The following is a 5,059-nucleotide window of genomic DNA, read 5'->3' as shown; positions in this document are numbered from 1 at the left end:
GGTGAAGTTTTATGGATGGTACTCTGATGTCCCATTCTCCTGAAGGCAGCATCCACCTGAATAATGTGTAGTTGCGCCACTGTGAGTTTATTTAATGAGTCTTATACAGTGCCTTTCTGCATGACTGAAATACAAAGTTATATAGAAGATCTTACTAAATTAAAATGGTAATGTAAAATTGAATAGCTTCAATCAATATCTATGCAATGTTTATTTGCATATTGATGAATTTCCTGCATCACCTCTAATTTTAATTGTATAAAGTTACAGTTGGATGTAATTGTTATAATTGAGAAAATTTTGGTTAAAAGTACTATAAACTTCTACGGAGCCCCTTAAGGGGACACGGAGAAAAATTCAAATGTGAACAATTTTTAAATTCTGAAAAAAACAATATATAAATACAACACTCAGCCGTTTTGAAAAATATCAGGATAATGGCAATGTTTTCATTAATGGTATAAAGAACATTTGATTGCAGTTTTCCTTTTGATCTAAATTATTAAGGAAATTTGACTGGTTGTCTTAAACATGGCATTATCACAAGGATGCTTTTGTGTAAAATTGGACACTATTGAATTAATTATTTTACATATGCATTTGAATAACCAATTAATGAAAAGTGTATGTAGCTGAAATACTAAATTTTGTTTACATTTTTAATGATCTTTGAGAGTTTAATTTTTGAGAGGAGTTGATTCCATAATCGATTAATTCTGAAACATCTGAGGGTGAATCATCTTAACGCATTTCTCTTTTATCTTTTCTTTGGAGCTCAGGGACTGAGGCAGTGGACCTTATCTGAGCCGCTCCAGTGACCCTGAGCCTGGCTGAAACAACAAAAACAAAAAAAACATCTACATCACAAGCTACAGAAAAGACATTTAATTTACAAATATGTGAGCAAAAGGTGGCATACACTTATATTTTCTTAATTTACTTTGTGTTTTACTGCTTCCTGTGGTCTGATGGGGGCCAATGGGGGCCGGGTTTTGCGGGTTCAGGGCCGTGCGAGGAGGTGAAGAGAAAGGCCTCTGGCTTTGGCATCAGGCCTTCGCTGTTCTTAGCCACGCTGACTTGGACATTTGCATTTTCTACACATATGAATTGTGCCATCTTCTGGTGGACTATTGTTTGAGAGCAAAGACCTATTGGACAATTCCTTACAGCTTCTACAGAGGTTAGTGAGGTTGGATTGTTTTTTCCTGTTGTCACCTGAAGGCAGACTGGAGCTTACAGGATCTGATCTCTGAGGAAACACCTGGCTAAAGGACGAGACCCAGGCATAATTTCTGAGGGTCTCTAACTGCTTCTGCCCAATGTGAGATGGAGGTTTGAAAACAATGACTCACCTGCTGTATCTCTCTGTCTCTCCTACACTCTCTGTCAAGGGGGGCCACATACATTGTCCAGATTTTTCTGCACAGCTGGAATGAATGCTGCCCTGGACAGCTTCTGATGGAACATCACATGTAAAGTCGGGGTGAGACTCAGAGGTGGTCCTGTTTGTCTGTTGCCATGGTTGGTTCTTTGCCTCTGGTCATGTGGCCTGGGCCCCGGGGCCCCTGGGATTTCCCTCAGTCTACAGGTTGGAGACAAAATGGCTGCCAACAAAACTTGGTCGTTTTTAATGGTTTTTCTTGAATTTTTGAATAGTGTGATGCCACTTTTTCTCACCTTAGTTTATTTACAACACATTCACTGTCTACTGCCTTTGCATTCTGATCTCTGCTATTTGATCCCTAGGATAAGTTTAACGGTACGAGTGAAGGCTCTTTGCAGCAGGGTGTTAGAACTCTCTGCAGTTTACAGAAATATTTTGTTTGCCTGAATAATTTTCATTCTGTTTGTTCAACATCTGGCTAATGTGTTTTTCTCTTCCAGCATGACAATGATTGAAAACAGATAAAAGTATGGTAATAGTTGTTAATTTCCTGATTTACAAAAGCACAACCAACCACACTTCAAATACAAAAGAGGTTAGTCTAGTAGGCTCAAATTACAGTGACTACAAATATGAGGACTAGTATCTCAAGTTATGATTTAAGTTTATTTGAATCCATTTCAAATCTTAGTAAAATCTACTCTTCAGAAAATTACTGAACCAAATTATGGGTTTACTGAACATGTTTTCATTCAACTATTCAATTATTTCACTGAAGGTGTAAACACCCTGTTTTAATACATCCAACTGTTATAATTAGCAATGAAAGGAAATGTGGGCTAACTGTATTTTGTGGGTTTCTTAGGAGTTTCTGTACCGAAACAGTGTTCCGATACAGTGTTCCGATACAGAAACAGGGGGAGATGCATGGAATTACTCTATTCAAGCAAATTGTGAGTTAATCTATTGAGAAATGTTTCAGTTTTGGGCTTCAGCAAAATATAAAAGAGGTTAAATCAAAATTCATAAATGTTTGAACTATTTGAATGAGTTTCTAAAGTAATACTGAATATTCTGAATTGAATACATTAAAATTAACAATGATGTCGTGTCAAATAGATGTTTACAAAATAGTTTCTTAAAATATGGAAGGGATTGTTTAATTGCTGCATCTCTCTTGCTATAATTTGAAATAATTGGTGGTTTAACCAAGTCATGCTGAAAGGTCTAACCTGAACATTATATAATTTAATAAATCTAGTATCAAATTTCTCCCCCACACTGCCAAAAACATTGATAAATATGATAAACATTACAAAAGAGGGTAATTCAGTTAAATAAATATTAGGGGTTTCAAAAGAACCAATTGTTCAAAGGTTGAAATTGTTGAACTTTTGGGATTTAAAACCATGATGAGAATAAAATAAGTCAGTTAAATATGTAGTGACAGGTTTAACTTTATTCTTGTAAAACAGGCTAATCATTATATGAGGTTTTAAAACGAGAAGAAAATACGAGGATTCAAATTAAATTTGTCTAAATTGGAAATTTACGAATGAGCAATTATGGAACTGTTTAAAGGGGGTCAAACAGATTGACAGAAAAAAAAAATCAAGTTCTATGTGTAATTGTTGATCTAAGGTAATAAGGTCTAAACATCTCTCATATTCATAATTTGTGGTTTTTGGTTTGAGACAAAATAGGGTTGTCCTTTATTACATGAATGGAATATATTAGAAGGGATCTTAATTTAACACAGATCATTAACTTTTCACACTATTGATGGTATTTTATAACCCTTCATTATAGCGGGTTAATCTTGTTAAATGAGGACTATTTGATTGAATTTGATTAAAATAACAAAAATAAAAGATTTATATATGGTTTAAAATTTCTGGTAAAGTTTCTATTAGGGATAATTCATATATACATTTCAAATGATATTCCTTTGATAAAACATGACTGTGGGCCAGGCAGTTTTGCACATTCATTTCATAATCTGATCCTATGAATATGCCAACACTTAAAACAAGCAAAGTTATTTTTGAAGGTTGAAATGTGTTACTTAATTTAAGCATTTCTTAACTATTATTAAGAGGAAAACTAAAATAACAGATGTTACTGATATATTGATGCTCTATAGGCTTAGTATGAAAAAAAAACCTGATCTTCAGCTTCAAGGAGCAGCCTTTGAAAAAAAGAACATTATGTTTACTAATCAGATGATGCAGAATCTTAAAGAATCTTCCTTGCTCTCCTCATCAACTGTGAATGCTGCTGTTCCCTGCCTGAGGTCCTTGGCTGTTCAGTGCATCACTTCCAACATAGAGAAGGGTAGTGGTACCAATAGAACACCACCTGCCTATCAGGTGGTTTCCTGGGACCGAAAGACCACCGTGGAACTCCATTTTTCTAGAGTATAAGGGCAGTACTAGCATCTACTATAAAAAAAGATAATATTTTTCCTTTACTTTAGTAATCATTATATAATCCATTGATTTCGCATTTTTTTGTTTTTTGTGTTGCAAAATTAAGTCCTATCCTTTCTGGGTGTGCCAGGATGTGAGACTGTGGGCGCCTTCCACAATTGGTGGACCAATTTACAGCTGAAACGCCACACTGAAGCCTTGTGGCCACTGTCGGGGTTTCCTATCGAGCTGCGCCGCCTCTGCATCTGGACACACGCAGAAACTTTTTTGACGTTGATAGGTCTTGCTATAGCAAAGATTGATATGATTTGATTTTATTGAACTCATTAGAATTCAATTTTACAGCATTTTTATGGTTACTTACTCATTTGATTTGATTTTACTAGTATCATTGCGGATTATATTATACGGAGTATTATACGGAATTTTAAACATTTAACAATGTAATATCATTAGATTTTGATTGTACTGCCTGTAATGCTAATTTACTTCATTGGTTTGCAAATTCAAAATTCTGTGCTCTTAACATTTCTGTTCATCTGTTAACTTTGCATCCTTTCATAGCATGTTAACTTCTTCACTTTTATCTTAACATTTGATGGATTCATGACTTATTAACTTCAGAAGTAGTATCATAACATTTCTTTGTCTAGATTTTCTATTTTAAGTACTATCACATTAATTCATTACTTCATTCATTTTGGGTTTATTAAATCTTGCATATTACCTAACATTTTATTGATTTTGCATTTTAGTAACTCTTACTCATTTATATTTTATTCATTTTAAAATATTAACCCAACACTTTATTCCTTTTTACATTTTATTAAGTTTTGAAATAATATCCTGACATTTCATTCAATTTACATTTCAGTACATTCTAACAATTCCCTCAATATAACTTTTAACCATTTCATATGTCATTGAATGTAACATTTACCTCTTAACTTTTTGGCTTCTGGCTTGCAGATCATTTGGAACATAAGCAGATCAACTCATTTCAGTTTAATACAGCCAGATCTAGTGCTGCTCAGCATTTCGGAGCTGTCCAACAACTAACAAGGCTGAAAATTGAATGTAAAGCTGCAAATGCACAACTAGTCCATTTTTGACTTCTTTCGCTGAGATAAAGCGTTTTTGGCTTCTGGCTTGCTGATCATTTGGAACATAAGCAGATCAACTCATTTCACTTTAAAACTTCCAGATCTAGTGCTGCTCAGCATTTCGGAGCTGTCCAACAACTAAC

General features: G+C 34.4%; 1 long non-coding RNA gene across 1 annotated transcript in view; it reads right to left on the bottom strand.

The window, feature by feature from the left end:
- Positions 1–560: 560 nt before the first annotated feature.
- The window catches only part of LOC106937822 (uncharacterized), a 10,662-nt gene continuing 6,163 nt past the window's right edge, over positions 561–5,059 (bottom strand). The window contains exons 2-3 of the long non-coding RNA XR_001422468.1: positions 1,857–1,862; positions 561–571 (exon numbers count right to left, since the gene is read on the bottom strand). This is a non-coding gene — a long non-coding RNA (uncharacterized LOC106937822). The remainder of the gene's footprint in view (positions 572–1,856; positions 1,863–5,059) is intronic.

Source organism: Poecilia latipinna, unplaced genomic scaffold, assembly GCF_001443285.1.
Source record: "Poecilia latipinna isolate Pla-1442-1.1 unplaced genomic scaffold, P_latipinna-1.0 Scaffold2444, whole genome shotgun sequence".
NCBI classification, from domain to species: Eukaryota; Metazoa; Chordata; class Actinopteri; order Cyprinodontiformes; family Poeciliidae; genus Poecilia; species Poecilia latipinna.
The sequence above is the reverse complement of the archived record's forward strand: the minus strand, read 5'-3'. Positions and strand labels throughout refer to the sequence as shown.